Source organism: Sciurus vulgaris, assembly GCF_902686455.1.
Source record: "Sciurus vulgaris genome assembly, chromosome: 12".
NCBI classification, from domain to species: Eukaryota; Metazoa; Chordata; class Mammalia; order Rodentia; family Sciuridae; genus Sciurus; species Sciurus vulgaris.
Genome location: NC_136473.1, coordinates 106,630,282 through 106,653,758, shown reverse-complemented (window position 1 = coordinate 106,653,758; position 23,477 = coordinate 106,630,282). Strand labels below are relative to the sequence as shown.

At 36.1% G+C, this 23,477-nt stretch overlaps 1 protein-coding gene across 6 annotated transcripts in view; it reads left to right on the top strand.

Annotated features, from left to right (window-relative positions):
- The window catches only part of RABGAP1L (RAB GTPase activating protein 1 like), a 683,255-nt gene that overhangs the window by 22,240 nt on the left and 637,538 nt on the right, over positions 1-23,477 (top strand). For 2 of the 6 annotated variants that reach the window (XM_079106393.1, XM_079106390.1), the window contains exon 2: positions 19,102-19,234. The exons of the other annotated variants lie outside the window; for them this stretch is intronic. The gene's annotated coding sequence lies outside the window, so the exon portion shown is untranslated. The remainder of the gene's footprint in view (positions 1-19,101; positions 19,235-23,477) is intronic. 6 annotated transcript variants of the gene reach the window in all.

The window sequence follows — 23,477 nt, the reverse complement described above, 5'->3', positions numbered from 1 at the left end:
CAATAGACTTAAAGTCAAGAATCACATGATTATTTCAATAGATGCAGAAAAAGCATTTGATAAAATACAACACCCCTTCATGCTCAAAACACTAGAAAAAATAGGGATAATGGGAACATTCCTTAACATTGTAAAGGCCATCTATGCTAAGCCCATGGCTAATATCATTCTAAACGGTGAAAAACTGAAAGCATTCCCCCTAAAAACTGGAACAAGACAGGGATGCCCTCTTTCACCACTCCTATTCAATATTGTTCTTGAGACTCTAGCCAGAGCAATTAGACAGACCAAGGAAATTAAAGGAATACGAATAGGAAAAGAAGAACTCAAACTATCCCTATTTGCGGATGATATGATTATATACTTAGAGGAACCAGGAAATTCCACCAGAAAACTGTTAGAACTCATAAGTGAATTCAGTAAAGTGGCAGGTTACAAGATCAATGCTCATAAATCCAATGCATTTTTATACATAAGTGAGGAATCCTCAGAAAGAGAAATTATGAAAACTACCCCATTCACCATAGCATCGAAAAAAATAAAATACTTGGGAATCAATCTCACAAAAGAGGTGAAAGACCTCTACAATGAGAACTACAGAACACTAAAGAAAGATATTAAAGAACACCTTAGAAGATGGAAAGATCTCCCATGTTCTTGGATAGGCCGAATTAATATTGTCAAAATGGCCATACTACCAAAAGTGCTATACAGATTCAATGCAATCCCAATTAAAATCCCAATGACGTACCTTACAGAAATAGAGCAAGAAATCATGAAATTCATCTGGAAGAATAAGAAACCCAGAATAGCTAAAGCAATCCTTCGCAGGAAAAATGAAGCAGGGGGTATCTTAATACGCGAACTTCAACTTTATTACAAAGCAATAGTAACAAAGACGGCATGGTACTGGTACCAAAATAGACAGGTAGATCAATGGTACAGAATAGAGGACACGGACACAAACCCAAATAAATACAACTTTCTAATACTAGACAAAGGCGCCAAAAAAATGCAATGGAGAAAAGATAGCCTCTTCAACAAATGGTGCTGGGAGAATTGGAAATCCATATGCAGCAGAATGAAACTAAACCCATATCTCTCACCCTGCACAAAACTCAACTCAAAATGGATTAAGGACCTTGGAATCAGACCAGAGACTCTGCAGATTATAGAAGAAAAAGTAGGTCCCGATCTTCAACATGTCGGCCTAGGACCAGACTTCCTCAACAGGACTCCCATAGCACAAGAAATAAAAGCAAGAATCAATAACTGGGATAGATTCAAACTAAAAAGCTTTCTCTCAGCAAAGGAAACCATCAGTAATGTGAAGAAAGAGCCTACAGAGTGGGAGAATATCTTTGCCAATCATACTTCAGATAGAGCACTAATCTCCAGAATCTATAAAGAACTCAGAAAACTCTACCCCAAGAATACAAATAATCCAATCGACAAATGGGCTAAGGAAATGAACAGACACTTCACAGAGGAAGATGTACAAGTAATCAATAAACATATGAAAAAATGTTCAACATCTCTAGTAATAAGAGAAATGCAAATCAAAACCACCCCAATTAGAATGGCGATTATCAAAAATACAAGCAACAGGTGTTGGCGAGGATGTGGGGAGAAAGGTACACTCATACATTGCTGGTAGGGCTGCAAATTAGTGCAGCCACTCTGGAAAGCAGTGTGGAGATTCCTTAGAAAACTTGGAATGGACCCTCCATTTGACCCAGCTATCCCACTCCTTGGCCTATCCCCAAAGGACTTAAAATCAGCATACTACAGAGATACAGCCACATCAATGTTCATAGCTGCTCAATTCACAATAGCCAGACTATGGAACCAACCTAGATGCCCTTCAATTGATGAGTGGATAAAGAAACTGTGGTATATATACACAATGGAATATTACTCAGCCATAAAGAATGACAAAATTATGGCATTTGCAGGCAAATGGATGAAATTGGAGAATATCATGCTAAGTGAGATAAGCCAATCTCAAAAAGCCAAGGGACGAATGATATCGCTAATAAGTGGAGGATGACACATAATGGGGGGAGGGAAGGGTTAATGTTAGGGTTAGAGTTAGGGTTAGGGAGGGGGGCAAGTATGGAGGAAGAAAGTACTGTATAGAGGGTAAAGAGGGGTGGGAGGGGTGGGGGGAAGGGAAAAATAACAGAATGAATCAAACAACATTACTGTATGTAAATTTATGATTACACAAATGGTATGCCTTTACGCCATGTACAAACAGAAACAACATGTATCCCATTTGTTTACAATAAAAAAAAAAAGGAAAAAAAAATAATTGAAGGACTGGGTTTATGGCTTAGCGGCAGAGTGCTTGCCTAGTGAGGCAGTGAGTTGGAGTCTCAGCACCGCATATAAATAAATGAAATAAAGGTCCATTGCCAACTAAAAAAAAAAAAAAATTAAAAAAAATCAATGCCCAGCATTGTGGCACACTCCTGTAACCTCAGTGACGCTGGAGGCTGAGGCAGGAGGATTGTAAGTTCAAAGCCAGCCTCAACAACTTAGCAAGACCCTGTCTCAATATAAAAAATAAAAAGGGTTGGGGATACGACTCAGTGATTTAAGTGCCTTTGGGTTCAATCCCAAGTGCAAAAAAGAAAAAAAAAAAATTGAAACTTGAATTTTGGATTTTAAAGTGTTAATTTTGTCTAAGAACTATTTATGTAACTATCACTCTCTTCTCAGTATCTTCTTCACTTAGGGAATTGGCTATTTTGCTTATACTAATTCTCTTCTGATTGGTATATGGCACTCTCAAGAGGCTGATAAATGCAACTTTATGGAATTGAAGATTTTACGTATGGTAACATAATTGGTTGGAATTTGGAGGTAAAATAATATGTGTTTTACAACTGAGTTAACTAGTTTTTAGACACTAGAGAGACTACATCTAGTATAACACCACAGAAACTTACTTGAAAGCCTGTGACAAGTTTTTATAATAAATCTTGGTATTTTTATATTAGTAATATACTTAATATGTAAATTAACTATATGCTTCATATACTTTATACTTTATTAAATGTGTACATTATATATTAGTATTAATATGTTATTTTTCTACTTTTTCAAGGATCATTTTATTGAGGACCTGGAGTCTTCATTTTTACTTAAATTTAAAATGTCCAACATAGGTCTGGGGATTCAGCTCTGTGACTGAGTGCTTGTCTAGCAGGCATACGGCCCTCGGTTCAGTCCTCAGAATGGCAGAAACAAAATGTCCAAAATCTGTCAGTATTTTTATTGTAAATTAAAACAAAAACTAAGCATTTCTAAAACTAGGAAAGGAGTTATTGGGTAGCAGTTCTTGCCCAGAGTCCCAGCGGAGAAGCTACACAAAACTCTGCGGTGTTTATATCATGTGTTCTCTTCAGGATTTATTTAATTCAGATTCTCTGATTAAGACCTACTTCCCTTTATTTACTTCTTCAATTTGGGGTAGCCAAAGTTAATTAGCTTTTAATTTTGACACTTGCATGCCAGAAATGCCTATTTTAAGAAAATGCTTGAACTGAGTGGTGTAAGAGTTGATTCCACAGCTCATTTAGGGTGTTGTAGAGTTGTAGTAGCAACATTTTCCTCCTCAGCCTCTTTTTTTGCGTTATAAGACAATGATTCTTGACCTCTTTGGGGTCATAGATTCCATTAAGGTGTTTTTCTAGGAATGGGAGGAATCTGTTAGTGTTCTCTGCCACCTCATTCTTCCAGTGACTGTAACTGGGACTGTATACGGGGATACTTGGAGATGCCTCGTGATCTTGTAAATCTAACTTCAGGATCTGTTAGGGACTATCCAGTAGTAAGTATATCATGAGGTGAAGAAAATTACATGCATCTTGCTTTGACAATTACAGAGTTAGTGTATGTGGAAGGATAATTTAAAAATTTATTTCTTTTAGAAGGTTATAGTTAAATTGATGTTTTTGTTTTTAAAGACATTTAAAAGTATACATTCAGATAATTATTTCTTGAAACTTTTTGCCTGTATTTAAAAATTCAGGGTAGTATGTGATGATTTTAACACATTTAAAAGGAGAGTATAATTAAAAATTGAAATTTTGTCTGTTATTATACATTGTTTAATGACTTTTACGTGTTTTTTTTTTTTTTTTTTTTAAGGAAACAGGCTTATTAGAATGGAGTTATTGAACTGTTTTCTTATTGTTAGACATTTATATTGCCTCCCTCCCCACCCATCAAACTAAAAACAATAGTGTGTTCTTATAATTGTATTTTCATATATTGGCAAGCTTTTCCCTGGGGCAGATTTTTGCAAATGGTTTACTGGATCTTAGTATACATTTACTTTAAGAATCTGTTGGAAATTTTCTTTTAATTCTCGTAAAGAAATGTTGACTTTTAGTCTTTTTTTAGACACTAATACTGAAACTCATTCTGGTGGAGATGAAATGTGTTCCTTTGAATGATGAAAGATGTTTACCAAATAGAATCTTGTAGGTAGAAAGTCTCAAGGAAATTCTCTGTGTAGATAGATTTCAGGTAGGGAAGATTCAAGGATAGTTAATCTTAAAGTAATAACTAGTATTTACTTTTTCATTTTGATTGAACATTAAATGAAAATATTCCTGAAAGATTTGGCAGTGTTTTAACAAAGTGATTTCTCGTTAGAAATGGAATAAAGTCAGTGTTTTGATTTTAAAAATAATGTATGTGGTTAAAATGCAAGCAGTTTAGAATATCTCTTTTGCAAAGACCCCTGTTCTCCTTCCACTCCATTCTATAGAAGAACTGGTCAACCTAATTACTCAGAGGCTGACTTTCCAGTTGGTCATTATTCATGGACTTTGGTTCGCCTTTCTATTTGACCATTTTACTGCTCAGCTGTACCTTTGCTAGTATAGACACGTACAGGGAAAGGGAGGAGAATGTGATATTTGGTAGATGGTGGGCTAATTGAAAAAAAATTTTTTTTCCACTTTTGTTTTTGGGTGCTGCAGATTGAACCTGGGGCCTCATGCATGACAGGAAAGTACTCTACCACTACCAGGCCCAGGCTCTGTGTGTGTGTGTGTGTGTGTGTTACTGGGAATTGAACCCAGGCTTTAGGTACTCTACCACTGAGCTACATCCCCAGTCCCGAAATGGTTTTTTTCAAGTAGGGAATGATAACATATATATGTATATATAACATATATTCCTGGAACATTTTGACTTGAAATCAATCTGTGTGTATTTACCAAGCTTTGATATTGGTATTTGATATTTGATATTGGGCCAAGGCCTTCTGGCATCTGTATCTTAAGTCTTTCTTAAAACTCACCTCCAGTGCTTCATTTTAGATTTTCCAGTGCACTTAAGGATAAAACCTTAAATCTTTGATTGTGGTTCTAGACTATCATCTGTCCTTTGTCAGTTTATTCTAAATCTATTCTCCCTTTGGTCTTCTGTGCTCAAGTTAGATTGACTTTTCAATTACTGAAACTTGCCTCAGGGCTTTTCTACTTGCTGGTTTATTGACCTGCCCAGATTGTTTCTTTAAATATTTGACTGGCTCAGACCTTTACAGGTCTCATCTCAAATGTCCTGTTCTCAGATGACAATCTCAGCTTCTTTAATATTCGAGAACATTCCAGCCTAAAGTAGGACAACTCCAGCCCTTCAACCCCACAAATGTTACTTTGTTATTTTTCTTTATTCTGCTTGTCACATTTAATAAATATATATTTAGGAGTTTATTTGTTGAATGTCTGCTTTTTTACCACAAAACTGAAGGGTTCATGAAGGCTAGGGCCATGTATGTTGGTTTATCATATATAATAGCCTGTACTTAGATCAGTGTCTGGTATAACAAATATTTATAGACTTAATCAAATATCTATTAATTATGGTGTGTCAGACAGAGTAGGGACCAGAAAAATGCCAGTTAGTAACTTTATTTTAGCCTATAGTGCATTTTAAAATGGAAATGTGTGTTATCCAAGTATGCATTATATTTTACAAAATAAGGGACATTTAAAAAATTTCAGATGCTAATATTGGCGAGAATACGCAAATTTCATACTAAAATAAATGGAAGGCTTTTTAGAATATGTGGAAAATGTTCTTCATCTTTTTAAAACTAGTTAGTTTTCATTGATACTGTGTTGAGAGTTCTGATCATCTCCTGGGAAGTTTTAAAGAGGTAGGAAGGTCATAGGCAGTTAATTGTAGAAGTAAAGTTTACCTTATGACTCTAGGTAATGTAAAGATTCTTGCGCTCTGGAGGACCAAGTAGACTTAAAAATATAACTAAAACTGGAACATAGATAATTTAAGCTAAATTAATGTACCGTGATTCTGATTGCTGTCTTAAGACCTTTTGTTCTATTAAAGGTGTGCTGGAAGACAGAATGGAATCATCAGTTGTACACAGTTTCCTGTTAAATCACAAGTTTTTTTGATGACTAGAAAAGAATTGTATGCAGGGCTGGGATTGTAGCTCAGCGGTAAGAGCACTTGCCTGGCATGTGTGAGGCACTGGGTTCAATCCTCAGCACTGCATAAAAATTAATAAATAAAATAAAGGTATTGTGTCCATCTACAACTAAAAAATTTAAAAAAAAGAACTGTGTGCAGCATGAGTTTAGTGTTTGTCTTTATACTAAGTCTGTGTAATATGGTTTTTTGACTATGGGTGAGGAAATAAGCCTTTCAAATCCCATTAGCTGTTAAGTGGATTTGGATTTGGTATTAGTAAGGGTTGTCTGATGTAATTCAAATCTTTTTAAGTTCTCTGTGCTGAAATGATCTTACTAGAGATAACTTATTTTGGTTTTTCAAATGTGTAAATTTAACCCATTCATTTAATAAATGTGGCATGTGGTGTACTATAATCCTTATACTTTCTAGGGAACTTCTGAGAACACGAGGATGAATAAAATATGGTTGCTGTTCCAGGGAAAATAATTGTAATAGATAAATATAAATGATTATGTTAAATGCTGGAATAGGAATATAAATTATGTAAAATGTTGTATAAGCTGTAGAGAGAATGATTTGACTCTTTTCTGGAGAATTGGAGGAAGTTGCCAGCTTTGTTAATCCACATATTTCTAAAAATTGGTTTTAAACCATCCTTCCCCATTTCTGTAAAACAGATCTTTTTAAAGTACCAGCAAAAAAATCTGTAAGACAAGGGTCAATAGGTGTACCTGTTGGATGTGCCTTAGAACAAATACATTGAAAATTTCTTAACTAATCTAAGAATTCATGTGAATTTTACATTTTATTTCATACTGTTTATATAAATACTTTAATTACTAACAGAAAAAAATTCCACATACTACTTGTCTATTAACTTTGAAAAACTAGGGTGAATGAAGAGAACTGACATTGCCTCTCTGGATTAGCATTCAGCTTCTCTTTCTTAGTGGATCCCCAGTGTGTTTCAGTTTATGCCTGGGGATCTGTTTAACTGATTGGGAAAAACCAGATGGGTCATTCAGATCATGGAACCTTGGCTTTTCCCCTCTCCCCCCCTTTTTGTCCTGTAACCATGGGAAAATTACTTGTTTGTTGCCCTTATAAATTGGGCTCATAATGTATGCTCATACTTTTGCTGGGAGAAGATCACATAGTAGATGCTCATTAAATATTGATTGCTTACTTTCTCCTTTCTCCTCCGCACTCCTGTTGCATTTTTTCTCTTTATTATAACTCTGGTCTTATAACTCTTTGGTATGCCATGATCAATTTACTTACTGCCCTGCTGGTGTTTTTTAGCCACTGAGCAGAACAATGCTAGAAGTTGCTTAGGGGATATTTAGAGAAGTACATGGAATAAGAAACAAGTCAGGAGCAGTAGGAACACAGGGAAATGATCAGATTAAGCCAGGGTCTAGGAAGGCTCATACAGTAATAAAGAGAAAGATGGGCTAGATTTATACAAGTTGGGATTAAACTGTAGAATTGAGTACAATGGTGGAATCTAATTTCTGAGCAACAAATTAGATGGTATTATCTTAGGTTTTGTTTTGTTTTTCCTAAGCAGTCACAGTATTAGGCCAGTTGGCTTGAAGATTTAAGTAGACTAAAGTCAATATATGTTCAAGATAGATTATCTCGGAAATTTTAAGTTAAAGAAATTAAGGTGACTGGTTTATATTCTAAATAATAACCATTTCCATAGTTCTCTTGATGTTGCTAGTGTGTTTCATTTGCTATAGCTATTTGATCTCAGCCTTCATCTGTTTCTCTTATTGTACAGAAGATATCAGTTGGAGGTTTAGAAGAATCTAATTGTCACTTTTGCACGTTTCTAGGTTTTTAACCAAGAACAGAAACAAGAAGCTCTTGTGGTTCATTTTCTGCCATAATAACAGAATACCACAGACTAATTAATTTATAAAGAAAAGAGATTTATTTGGCTAATAGTTATGAAGGCTGGGAAGTCCAATATGGAATGTTCTCATCTTGTGAGGGCATCTGTCATAACATGGCAGAAGACATCATGTGGTGAGAGAGCACAGGAGGATGGAGAAGGAAAAAAGGGGTCCAGTCCCTCACTTCATTAACAACCCACTTCTGAGATACCAGCATTAATCCCTTCGTGAGGGCTGAACCCTTATGACCTCTTAAAGGTCCAATCTCTCAGTATCATCAAACTGTCAATTACATTTTAACATGAGTTTTAGAAGGGACATTCAAAACACAGCAGAAGCCAAATGTGGATGAAAATATTGAGCTTTATTACTGGTAAAGGTGGATTGGAAAATGTGAGTTCTAGAATGGCACTCTTCCTAGCAAGAAGTGAGAACCCCCATATAGAAAGAGGAGAACAGGCGAATAGAATTTTCTTTTCAGTGCAGTGAGTCATGATACCTGCCATTGCCATAGTCCCTTTGGATGGAAATTTTTGGCAGGAAACTCCAAGCAGGCTTGCTTCAAACCATTTGATTAGATCTACCCCCCATCAACTTTGGACTTGAAGGGGGCAGTTACTTGACCAATAGGCAGTCATTATCCTAGGAGACAGACCACTACAAAATGAGATTGATTTAGTTTCTTCGAATTTGGATTACATCTTTGATTAGTTATACTAACTAGTACACATTAATCTTTTAAAATTTGTTCTAATTAGTTACACATGACAGTAGAATGCATTTTGACACACCGTACATAAATGGAGTATAACTTCTCATTCTGATTGTACATCATGTAGAGTTATACCCATTTAATCTTTTGACTATATTTTTCATTTGTAAGGTTGGATGGAATATAGTTAGTTCATTGATTGTTGTGAACATAAAAAGATAACTAAAATGCCAGTATTGTTTGATTCACAGTATGTGTTAGTATATCATAGTAATAAAATGATAACTATTGTTTGTAAGTTGTAACAACTTTAAACATACAGGACATTGAATGGTTGAATCTTTAAAAATTATGCTGCCTCATTTAAAAATAGTTGTTACATTCTGAAATTGTGCTATTAAAATAAAAAAAACATGTATTCCCTTAAACTAATATTGCTTCCTTGAACTACTCATATCATGAAAACAAAAGACTACAATTTCCTTTACTTGATATGCCCTTACATGCAGACTTCACCATCTATATATATGTTACATAGAGTGCCAGCTACAGGTTTTGATTTTCTTGTTGAATCTCAAAAATATTCTCCATATTTTTGGAAAAAGCAGTGTATGAGTTAACTGTGTTAGCCACATGTTAACATGATCTGTTTCTCTTGTGTCTTAAGTGTCATTTGAAGTAAAGTGGTTGTTAAAAATTGTGTTTAAGGTGTACAACATATTTTGATGTACACTGTGAAATGATTACTACAGTGAAATAGGAGCTTTAATTTGTGAGTCAGTGTGTTTACGTTGTGAAGAATGTGTTATATCAGGATATAGGAAAACAAAAAAAGCATTGACCTTTAAACTTTATATAAGATGTCTTGCACAAAATCATTGTTTAGTTACATTTGTTGACTCAGATACATGAATGGAGATCGTGAGGTTATTTATTAAAGATTTGCAGCAGGATGGAATTGTGTTCATGGAATGAAGTAAGGTCAAAACACAGATTTGGTTGTATTAGATCTGCTTGATGCTAGTAATCATAATAAGGAGCTGGGGTTTATGGCATTAAATTATTATTTTTTATTGCTCTCTTTGGAGCAGTTAGTATTTACTGCTATGGTTCTAAAAACGTTAATACATGGCTTGCCTGAGTTTCCTAAGTTGTCTGCATCATCTGTTTCCTTCATCATTCATTTTCTCTTCCCTGCCCTCCCCTCTTATCTCCTATCTTCTCCTCTTCTCTCTCTCTTTTTTCAGTAATAGGGATTGAGACCAGGGGAATTATACCACTGAGCTACATCCCTAGCTCCCTTTTATTAATTTTTTAAATTTTGAGATAGGGTCTCACTAAATTGCTCAGGTTGTCCTTGAACTTGTGATCTTCCTGCTCAGCCTTCTGTGTAGCTGGGGTTATGGATATATACCAAGGTCTGGCTGGAAATTGTAGTCTTTTGTTTTCATGATATGAGTAGTTCAAGGAAGCAATATTAGTTTAAGGGAATACATGTTTTCTGTGTATTCTCTGTGTAGAATAAATTGGGATATATTCTTGTCTTATAGAAGTTTCATGGTTTGTTTTTGTTTGTTTGTTTGGGTACTGGGGATTGAATTCAGAGGCACTTGACCACTGATCCACATCCCCAGCCCTGTTTTTTAAATTTTATTTAGAGATAGGGCCTCACTGAGTTGCTTAGTGTCTTGCTGTTGCTGAGGCTGGCTTTGAACTCGAGATTCTCCTGTCTCAGCCTCCTGAGCACTGTGCCTGGCCAGAAGTTTGATGTTTTGACAAGATTTATAAGAAATTACGAGGGCTGGGGTTGTGGCTCAGTGTTGGAGCACTTGCCTAGCATGTGTGAGGCACTGGGTTCGATTCTCAGCACTGCCCCTATAGATGAATGAATAAAATAAAGGTCCATCAACATCTAAAAAGAATATTAAAAAAAAGAAAAGGAAATTGTGAAAGGCCTCATCTTTTGAATTTTTTGAAGCTTTTATCTTTTACTGATTTGCTACATCATCAGATGTTACTGAAGTTGTGTCCCAGTGTTATTATGAAAGGTCAATAATATTTAGCATTTTATGCACAGATTGCACAAATGACACATGTAAATGACACATTTTAGCATTTAAGGTGCTAAAAGGGGCTTTGACTAGTAGGAAGAAATTTATTTGCTAATATTAAAAAACAGTTTGCACGTGCAGTTAACTATTCAGGCTTCTGTGTTGGTTATCTTGAAAGCAATTTTCTGTTTATAAAACTTGTTTAAAGGTAATTATTTTGCAATGTGTATATGTATTGAAATGTCACATGCTACTCCATAATGTAACAATAAAAAATTAAAGATGATAATTTTGATATAAAATACTGAAATTTTAATCTGAATGTTCTGAATAGAAGAGGATTTCTACCTTGTTTTTTGCCTTTATGAGAAAAAGACAACAAAAACCTTCGACTTTTCACTTTGTGCTTTTACCATTGTCAAATTCTCAAGTGTGTACTTGGGACGAGGGATTGCTTGTCTGAAGCAGCATTACAGCATTCCTTGAGAGAGAATTCACATACCAGAACCTCAGCTATCTGTTAGCAGGTGACATTGGGTAAATTACTTAACCTTTCTCTTCCTGTTTTCATATCTATAAGATGAGGATAATAACTACCTTGAAGAGTTTTTGGAAATATTATAAGTAACACAGGTGCTCCATAAATGGTAATTATTATAGGCATGATGTCTGCAATTCAGCTCAACTGTATTTTCTTGGGTTGGCAATGTGAACAAATTATCTAGCTTTTCCTGACACCAGTGGCTACCTGAATCAAGTTTATGCTTTTTCTATAAGAGTAAAACTTTATAATAATAGCTTAAATATTCAGTACTGAGGATGAAACCTGGGGTACTCTACCACTGAGGTATAGCCCGGGCCTCTTTTTAATTCCAGTCAGGATCTCACTTAGTTGTTGATTCTGACCTCAAATTTGTAATCCTCCTGCCTCAGCTTCCTGAGTTGCTGGGATTACAAGTGTGCGCCACCCCACCTGGTGATATTTATTTATTTATAATATTTTCATGTGAAATAAAAATTAATGATGATTAGAGTATTCTTTTAGTGTTTCTCTGATTTATTTTTGTAGAACAGATAAAAGCAATGTCTGTTTACTTAGGATAAAGAGATACTTTTTTTTTTTTTTTTTTTTTTTGGTATCAGGGATTGAACTCAGGGGCGCTCAACCACAGAACCACATTCCCAGCCCTCTTGTGTATTTTATTTAGAGACAGGATCTCACTGAGTTGCTTAGCACCTCAATTTTTGCTGAGCTAGCTTTGAACTCGCAATTCTTCTGTCTCAGCCTCCCAAGCTGCTGGGATTACAGTCTTGCACCACCATGGCCCTGCAAGAGGTGCTATTTTGGTTCTAGATGATTTCTGTCCAAGAAAGAAGAATTTTGCTTGTAGGGAGTTGTTCCAAGGAATTAGAATAGTTCCTACGTAAGTGTCAGTCATTTGCTTTTTTGAAGTGTTGCCGGTGTAGCATGAAGTCTCTAATCAGAAGTGGCAGGTGATTCTTACCGGCCCCCCAAGTCCTGGGGTTTGAACCTAGGGGCGCGCTACTACTCAGCTTCATCCCCAGCCACTTTATATTATTTTGAGACAGGGTGTTTCTAAGTTGATGAGGGTTTCACTAAATTGCCCAGGCTGGCCTGGAACTTGTGATCCTCCTGCTTAAGCCTCCCAAGTAGCTGGGATTACAGATGTGTGCCATCTTGCCAGAAACAGGTGTTTCTCTTTTATTGTCTGCTCGTACGAACATTGTCAGTGGGATCAGGTAGCTCGGCTCCCAGCTTGAGGTCTGCAAAAGCATGAGCAGTTTTCTCTAATTAGAGGATCCAGCTATTAGAATTTACTGAGCACCAGTGACTATTATAAAAAACAAACACATCACTCTAAACCAGAAATATAGTAAGTTCTCAGCTCTCAGATATAGAGATGTATTTATGAGGAATATTGCAAAGGGTTAGGGTTTGCATGTCCATTTAGATATTAAACTTTTGGCTTATACAGAGACAAAATATGTGCTGTATTGGTCCCTCCCCCTTTTTGAGAAAACAAATTTTACTATACACAGAAACTTAGTCTTAATAGTGTATTCTTGCTAACTGCACAAGTTCTGGTGAGCAAAATTTCTTCTTTTTTTGGTAAGATTTTGCATATGTTTAGTAACACTAATTTTTTTAAAAATATTTTTTTAGTTGTTGATGAACCTTTTATTCCATTCATTCATCTGTATTGTGGTGCTGAGGACTGAACCCAGGGCATCACACATGCCAGGCAACCGCACTACCACTGAGCCACAACCCAGCTCCAGTAACAATATTTTTTAGATAAAATTTGCATACTATAAAATTTACCATTTAAAAATGTACAATTGGATGGAACTAGAGAATATCATGGTAAGTGAAATAAGCCAATCCCAAAAGACCAGAGGTGGAATGTTTTCTGATAAGTGGATGTTGATCCATAGTGGGGTGTGGGTAGGGATGAATGAAGGAACTTTGGATTATGCAGAGGGGAGTGAAGGGAAGTGGTTATGGGAAGAATGGTAGAATGAGACACATTTATGTATGAAAAAGTTTTTAAAAAATTGTATAAAAAATGTACAATTGGGTGGTTTCTAGTATGTTCATAAGATTGTACCACTAATTTCATGTAAACATTTTAAAGAAAGACATGTCTTTTATCATATTCAATTACCTCTGATTTTCTATTTTTAAAAATTTGTTCTAATTAGTTATACATGACAATAGAATAGATTCTGATGCATCATACATAAATGAAGTGTAACTTCTCATTCTTCTGATTGTACATGATATAGGATCACACTGGTCGTGTAGTCATATATGCACATAGGATATCAATGTCTCATTCATTCTACTATCCTTCCTCCATACCCCTCCCCTCCCTTCACTCGCCTTTGCCTAATCCAAAGTACCTCCATTCTTCCCTAGTGCCCGCCACCCACATTGTGATTTAGTGACTGCATAGCAGAGAAAACATTCAGCCTTTGGTTTTTTTTGGCATTGGCTTATTTCACTTAGCATGATATTCTCTAGCTCCATCCATTTACTAGCAAACACTATAATTTCATTCTTCTTTAAGGCTGAGTAATACTTCATTGTGTTTATATACCACATTTTTTTATTCATTCATCTGATTTTCTGTTTTACTTTGAGGAAACCTATTTTGTCCTTGGACTTTCCTCTGACCTCTTGAGAAGTTTGCAGTTTTGCTGTAGTTTCACTCTAGAGTGACTGATCATATGGTTTTGTTTTACCCGGTCCTAATTTGCCACATCCTCTCTTGAAGGATAACTGCTTTACTAGTTTTGAGTCCTTAAACATCTGTGTCTGTATTAGTGTGATTTCTGTTTTGGAATGGGAGAAGGTAGAAAACAGTGTCATATGGGTAACTCTGCCATAAGGCTGAAGGTTGTTCTTTTAATAGTGGAATATTTCTTGTTAACCATTCCCTCTTTCCTCTTGCATGACCAGTTAAGTTTTATGATAGAACTTATTTTTTGTGTCCAGCTAAAGATGATCATTTTCCTTACCTAGAGGCTCACAAGACTGTCATGCAAGTTTGTGAACTGCTGTATGTTTACTGAATAATTATCTTCATTCCTAGAGAAGCTTTATGTTTTTTTCCATTTGATTTCTGTAAGATTCATACAGGACATTATAGTTTTCTAATACATTTATTTTCCCTGGACAGTGAAAATATTGTTGCTATAACTTTGTATACAGGTATAAATAGAGATAAACAATAGATATAGAACTTGGCTTTGTCCCCTTTATTTGTGTAGCCTATTTTAAGTCTTAGGGACTGGCTTTCTGAAATAAATTTTAAGTGTTATTTTCCAGCACACTGTTATTTTTGATCCAGAGTAAACTATAATTATCTCATTAACCACAAAGCACGTCTCTTCCAGTTCTTCAGTATCTAATGAAGAATTTTTCACATTTTAGAATCATTCTTTATCCTTCCGCTGGTGCTTGAGATCTCTTATGTGATGGGACCTCATGGGTCATATTGCCTAGGGGGAGGGTGGAGACTGGCTTCTTTTTCCTCTCCCTGTACCCTCTCTTGTGGGTTTAGTGTGATGATACAGGTTACCTGTAGCATTCTTTGCTGAACCTTTGTCAGGAAAATGCTATGCTGATTGGCTTAAGATACATCCCTCTTTGAACAAAATGTTAAAGTATTAGGTAAACCTGCTTAGAGCTGAGCCAGAGACTTGTGTCTGCCCCCACCCTGAGGCTAGGGATTGGAGCTGTGAAATGTTTGGGGGAGGGATAGAATGGAGGTTAGAAGACTGTTTTATTGGTTATGTGTCTTTTATTTCATTTTCTTTTGGGCTACTAATCTTGATTCTTTTTATTTCTAACAGCTTAGTATAAATTTAGGATACCATTTTGTCACATCTTGTGTTTCAGACTTTTGCCTATAAATTATGCTCATGTTATTGATATGCAGTCTTAAATGTTCCTGGAAGTTGAATTTGTCAATCTTTTTCTTGGTGATTTCTTCCTTTTCTACTTAGTTCTTCTGCGTGCTGATATTTTAAAAAAGACTCCAAATCCTTTTGAAATTTGTTTGGGGTATGGGTGCAGGTAAGGATTAACTTTAAAAAATTTCCCTGATACCCATTTGTTTGGTACAATTGATTTTTTAAAATAATACCGTCTACTAATGCTTTTTGCAGTGCTGGGGGTAGAACGCAGGCCTTTGTGCATGCCCACCTCTACCAGTGTTTTGAATAGACTTTTCTTAGTCCTTAGTGTCCTTATAAAAAACAACCTGAGTCTGGGTAATTTATAGACAACATGAATTTCTTTTTCTCCCTGTTCTGGAGGGTGGGAACGTTGTGTTCTCACATGGTGGAAGGGATGGAAGGAGAATGCTCACTTCTACCTTGCTAGTCCCATTCATGAGGGCTCTGCTTCCATGACTTAATCACCTCCCAGAGGCCACACCTCTTGAATACTGTTACATGACATTAAGTTTCAATGTGAGTTTTGGAGGGAACACCTCCATTCAAACCACAACATTGCCTTTTCAGTAGTGCTTTGGAATATATCTTTATTTTTTTCCAATTTATTACTTTGTTGTGGGCTCTATTCTGTTTCTTTGATTTGCCTGCAACTTCTTATACCAGGAGTGTACACTTTCAAAGAATCTTTTACTCTCAGTAATATAGTTCCCCTGCTGAATTTTTTTGATCCCTCCCTACATTGTCTTCTAGATCTTGGTCCTACTTGATATTTACTGATTTAGGTTTTTACATGTTATAACATATTCAGTTCTTGTGACAACCCAGTGATGTTGATGTCATAGCAGTGTTTTATAGATGCAGAAATTAAGAGTGTAGATGAATTCAGTACTTTGTCTAAGATCATTAAGCTGAGGATTCGAACTCAGGCAATCTGACTTTCGAGTTCAGGTGGTTAACCACAATATTTAAGCTTAAATTATTTTGTCAAGTTTCACAAGAACTTTTGTTTAAAAATTAATTAGTTTGAACCTGTATATCCTCTTGTGGAGAACTGGGCATCTTTGCAATGTAGAGTTTATATAATTGTTTTTTCCTGAGTTCTGCTATTCTGGCCCTATGTGTGTGTCTTTGATTTGTTGGAGTATTTATGTACTTCAGTAAGATTTACTAGTATTCTTTATAAGTTCTGTGTATATCATTAGTTTTTTCTTAGATACCTATTTTATTGGTATTTTATTATAATGGGTTCCTCTCATCCCTTTTTGATGGATCATGAGATAAACCTGGATGAAAAGAAAACTATTGAGGTGTAGTATGTTTTGTGTCTTGCACTTTTGCTTAACAATAACAATACTGATTATCTTCTCTCTTCATAGGAAATATATTTCAGAAAATGTTTAGAAATGAGATGGTTATAATGTGATTGTCACTTTATGTTGGGGGTGTGCATCCCAAAAGTAGCTTAAAGAAGTATGAAATTTCTAGATAATATACTGTGTTTAGGCTGAGATCAATTGTGTAACTGGTTGAGATTTCTTTCTAGATACTCAGAGTCCCTGGGGAGAGTGTTCCAATCATTTTCTTATTGCCTTGTTGGCTAGAAAGTCTTTGGCTGGGCACACACCTGTCCTTAGTCGTGGTGAGGGTAGGGATTTTTCCTGATGGGCATGGATGCAGAGGAGAGACCTGGTGTTTTTCATTTGGCCAGTGATGTTTCCATAGAAGAATGGAAAATCATCCTTGCCCTGTGGCTATAGATGATTGCATTTGGTGTAAGGAAGGCTGACTAAATGTATATATTTTATCATAAAGCACTGAACTATGTTCAGTTTCAAACTATGAACTGTTTGAAAAGAAATAAATATTTGTAATAATAATAACTATTAGTATTTTGTGTACTTAATAAGTCCTAAAAGATTTGTTGTTTTTCTGAAACCTCTTATTTGTTTTAATAGTTTTCTGTGTACATTTCAGGTTGTAGTGTCTGTTTGTTCTATACTATGATGATGATTTGGGACAAAACCAATAATATTTCATATGTAGTATTCTCATCTTTACAATTTTAAACAGTTTGTAATTGTGGCTTTGTTGTCTTTATTGCCTCAAGTATCCAATGCTTTCCACTTTCATTCAAAACATGCCTTTAGTGTTCACTGTGTGTTAGGAACTCCTGGGTACAGGGGGTGCAGGGAATAGTACATGAAACAGATCTTAAGTTGCAGTCAAGTTTGGGGAATATTGAACAATAAATAAACACGCATGTCCCCTCTACTCAAAAATTAAAAAAAATTTTTTTTTTATGTACCATGGTATGATTTATTTTGAAGATGAACCTTTATGTTTGACTTAAATGGTAGTTCAATAGTTATGTATGTATCTGTTAACCATAAAAATTTAAACTCCACATTCTATATCCTCATTTCTTATGTGCTTGATCTGTCAACAGTTGTCTTCTACTTAAATTGTGTATCTGTCAACCTGTCCTTGTATTTTGCACAGTTTAAACTTTATATATTTGATTTTATGCTGTTTGGCATATAAGGCTTTTGACTAAGAGATCTTCAGTGTGACTTGTACTGCTTATCAATATAAAAAGGCCTTGTTTGTCCGTTTTAATGCTTTTGGCCTGAATCACATTCTGATTTCATCTTTCTTTTTGTTTAGTTTTCCTGATGACTGTTTATATGCTTTTTTCCCTTTCTGTCGTCATCGTCATTGTCGTCATCGTCATTGTCGTCGTCGTCTTCTTATTCTTCTTCCTCCTCCTCCTCTTCCCCCCTTCCCCCCCCCCTTTTAAACTTTCCATGTACTTTTGTTTCAGGTATGTCTAATATACTTTAGGTTGAACCCAAGAAGTTGCCATTTTTGTAGCTCAAAAAATGCCATGTGTTGGCAATTTCATATGATTTGGCCTATGGTCAGTTGTCATTTTTTTGTAGTCATCATATTTTGACCACACATGAGCATCTTTCCGTAGGCATACAGTATGTATATCAATAATTAGTAGCATTTACTGAGTACTTAATCTACTCTTGTGAGCATATTACTTACGGTTAACTCGTTTACAGTAATCCTACAATAGATACATTTATGCTCTCATTTTTATATCTGAAAAATGAAGATACGGAGAGATTAAGTAAAAAAATTGATCAGTTTAGAAGCCACAATTCAAAAACCAGGCATTCTCAGTCTGTCTTGGAGTCAACACTGATCAGCTTGGCTTAGATTCCTCTTTAATTACCTTCATTATGAACTTTCAGTAGTAACCATTCTCTTTTCCTGGATGGTAAGATGGTGGTGGTAAAGAAATCTGCAAGGATAGACTCTAGTTAATTCTAAAGATTGGGCCTGTTAGAGTGGAATTTGACACCTTAGAGCCTGATTCTAGGAAATTGAGTTCTTGACTCTGTACCTTACTTATGGAAAAGTGCTGAGATTGTAATTAGTTACTCTAGGCATAGTCTCTCTGTCTCTCTTTTTCTTTTTGCTACAGGGGATTGAACCCATGGGCACTTTACAACTGAGCTACATCTCCAGGCCTTCTTAATTTTGATTTTGAACTAAGTTGCTGAACTGGCCTTGAACTTGCTGTTCTCCTTCAGCCTCCCCAGCAGCTGGAGTTCCAGGTCTGTGTCACTTGGGTGAGCTGCGTAGGCATGATCTCTTGAATAGTCAGGGAATGGCTAGAAAGCTATAAAAGCAGAAAGCAACTGAAAGAGATGGACAACAGATAAGAGGTTGCCAGGAACTTGGGGAAGTGGAGAATGGGGAGTGAAGTGATAGCTGGTGGGTATAGGGTTTGCTTTCAAATGACTACTGGTGATGGTTGTACAATGTGAATATGAAAAACGACGGAATTGTATAAAGAAGAGAAAATAACAGTTTGAGTTTTATTTTTTTTTATTTTTAAAATTTTTTTTATTTTATTGTAAACAAATGGAATACATGTTGTTTCTCTGTTTGTACATGGCGTAAAGGCATACCATTTGTGTAACCATAAATTTACATAGAGTAATGTTGTTTGATTCATTCTGTTATTTTCTCCCTTCCCCCCACCCCTCTTTTCCCTCTATACAGTGCTTCCTTCCTCCATACTTGCCCCCCTCCCTAACCCTAACTCTAACCCTAACACTAACCCTTCCCTCCCCCCATTATGTGTCATCATCCACTTATTAGCGATATCATTTGTCCTTTGGCTTTTTGAGATTGGCTTATCTCACATGGCATGATATTCTCCAGTTTCATCCATTTGCCTGCAAATGCCATAATTTTATCATTCTTTATGGCTGAGTAATATTCCATTGTGTATATATACCACAGTTTCTTTATCCACTCATCAATTGAAGGGCATCTAGGTTGGTTCCACAGTGTGGCTATTGTGAATTGAGCAGCTATGAACATTGATGTGGCTGTATCTCTGTAGTATGCTGATTTTAAGTCCTTTGGATATAGGCCAAGGAGTGGGATAGCTGGGTCAAATGGTGGTTCCATTCCAAGTTTTCTAAGGAATCTCCACACTGCTTTCCAGAGTGGCTGCACTAATTTGCAGCCCCACCAGCAATGTATGAGTGTACCTTTCTCCCCACATCTTCGCCAACACCTGTTGTTGCTCGTATTCTTGATAATCGCCATTCTAATTGGGGTGAGATGGAATCTTAGGGTGGTTTTGATTTGCATTTCTCTTATTACTAGAGATGTTGAACATTTTTCCATATGTTTGTTGATTGCTTGTAGATCTTCTTCTATGAAGTGTCTGTTCATTTCCTTAGCCCATTTGTCGACTGGATTATTTGAATTCTTGGAGTAGAGTTTTTTGAGTTCTTTATAGATTCTGGAGATTAGTGCTCTATCTGAAGTATGATTGGCAAGATATTCTCCCACTCTGTAGGCTCTTTCTTCGCATTGCTGATAGTTTCCTTTGCTGAGAGAAAGCTTTTTAGTTTGAATCTATCCCAGTTGTTGATTCTTGCTTTTATTTCTTGTGCTATGGGAGTCCTGTTAAGGAAGTCTGGTCCTAAGCCGACATGTTGAAGATCTGGACCTACTTTTTCTTCTATTATCTGCAGGGTCTCTGGTCTGATTCCGAGGTCCTTAATCCATTATGAGTTTAGTTTCGTGCATGGTGAGAGATATGGGTTTAGTTTCATTGCATATGGATTTCCAGTTCTCCCAGCACCATTTGTTGAAGAGGCTATCTTTTCTCCATTGCATATTTTTGGCACCTTTGTATAGTATGAGAAAATTGTATTTATTTGGGTTTGTGTCCGTGTCCTCTATTCTGTACCATTGATCTACCTTTCTATTTTGGTACCAATACCATGCCGTTTTTGTTACTATTGCTTTGTAGTAGAGTTGAAGATCTGGTATTGCAATACCCCCTGTTTCACTCTTCCTGCTAAGGATTGCTTTAGCTATTCTGGGTTTCTTATTCTTCCAGATGAATTTCATAATTGCTTGCTCTATTTCTGTAAGGTACATCATTGGGATTTTAATTGGAATTGCATTGAATCTGTATAGCACTTTTGGTAGTATGGCCATTTTGACAATATTAATTCGGCCTATCCAAGAACATGGAAGATCTTTCCATCTTCTAAGGTGTTCTTTAATTTCTTTCTTTAGTGTTGTATAGTTCTCATTGTAGAGGTCTTTCACCTCTTTTGTGAGATTGATTCCCAAGTATTTTATTTTTTTCGAGGCTGTTGTGAATGGGGTAGTTTTCCTAATTTCTCTTTCTGAAGATTCATCACTTATGTATAAAAATGCGTTGGATTTATGAGCATTGATCTTATAACCTGCTACTTTACTGAATTCACTTATGAGTTCTAAGAGTTTTCTGGTGGAATTTCCAGGTTCCTCTAAATATATAATCATGTCATCAGCGAACAGGGATAGTTTGAGTTCTTCTTTTCCAATTCGTATCCCTTTAATTTCTTTGGTTTGTCTAATTGCTCTGGCTAGAGTCTCAAGAACGATGTTGAATAGAAGTGGTGAAAGAGGGCATCCCTGCCTTGTTCCAGTTTTTAGCGGGAATGCTTTCAGTTTTTCACCATTTAGAATGATATTGGCCATGGGCTTAGCGTAGATGGCCTTTACAATGTTAAGGAATGTTCCCACTATCCCTGTTTTTTCTAGTGTTTTGAGCATGAAGGGATGCTGTATTTTATCAAGTGCTTTTTCTGCATCTATTGAAATAATCATGTGATTCTTGACTTTAAGTCTATTGATATGGTGAATTACATTTATTGATTTCCGGATGTTGAACCAATCTTGCATCCCTGGGATGAAACCCACTTGATCATGGTGCACTATCTTTTTAATATGTTTTTGTATGCGATTTGCTAAAATTTTGTTGAGAATTTTTACGTCGATGTTCATTAAGGATATTTGTCGGAAATTTTCTTTCCTTGATGAGTCTCTGTCTGGTTTAGGTATCAGTGTGATATTGGCTTCATAGAATGAGTTTGGGAGGGTTCCCTCCTCTTCTATTTTATGGAATACTTTGAGAAGTATTGGAATGAGCTCTTCTTTAAAGGTTTTGTAGAACTTGGCTGAGAACCCATCTGGTCTCGGACTTTTCTTTTTTTTTAAATTTTTTAATTTTTTTATTTTTTAAAATTTTATTGTAAACAAATGGGATACATGTTGCCTCTCTGTTTGTACATGGCGCAAAGGCATACCATCTGTGTAATCATAAATCCACATACAGTAATGTTGTTTGATTCATTCTGTTATTTTTCCCTTCCCCCCACCCCTCCCACCCCTCTTTACCCTCTATACAGTACTTTCTTCCTCCATACTTGCCCCCCTCCCTAACCCTAACTCTAACCCTAACATTGACCCTTCCCTCCCCCCTTTATGTGTCATCCTCCACTTATTAGCGATATCATTGGTCCCTTGGCTTTTTGAGATTGGCTTATCTCACTTAGCATGATATTCTCCAATTTCATCCATTTGCCTGCAAATGCCATAATTTTGTCATTCTTTATGGCTGAGTAATATTCCATTGTGTATATATACCACAGTTTCTTTATCCACTCATCAAATGAAGGGCATCTAGGTTGGTTCCATAGTCTGGCTATTGTGAATTGAGCAGCTATGAACATTGATGTGGCTGTATCTCTGTAGTATGCTGATTTTAAGTCCTTTGGGGATAGGCCAAGGAGTGGGATAGCTGGGTCAAATGGAGGGTCCATTCCAAGTTTTCTAAGGAATCTCCACACTGCTTTCCAGAGTGGCTGCACTAATTTGCAGCCCCACCAGCAATGTATGAGTGTACCTTTCTCCCCACATCCTCGCCAACACCTGTTGCTTGTATTTTTGATAATCGCCATTCTAATTGGGGTGAGATGGAATCTTAGGGTGGTTTTGATTTGCATTTCTCTTATTACTAGAGATGTTGAACATTTTTTCATATGTTTATTGATTGCTTGTACATCTTCTTCTGTGAAGTGTCTGTTCATTTCCTTAGCCCATTTGTCGATTGGATTATTTGTATTCTTGGTGTAGAGTTTTTTGAGTTCTTTATAGATTCTGGAGATTAGTGCTCTATCTGAAGTATGATTGGCAAAGATATTCTCCCACTCTGTAGGCTCTTTCTTCACATTACTGATGGTTTCCTTTGCTGAGAGAAAGCTTTTTAGTTTGAATCTATCCCAGTTATTGATTCTTGCTTTTATTTCTTGTGCTATGGGAGTCCTGTTGAGGAAGTCTGGTCCTAGGCCGACATGTTGAAGATCGGGACCTACTTTTTCTTCTATAATCTGCAGAGTCTCTGGTCTGATTCCAAGGTCCTTAATCCATTTTGAGTTGAGTTTTGTGCAGGGTGAGAGATATGGGTTTAGTTTCATTCTGCTGCATATGGATTTCCAA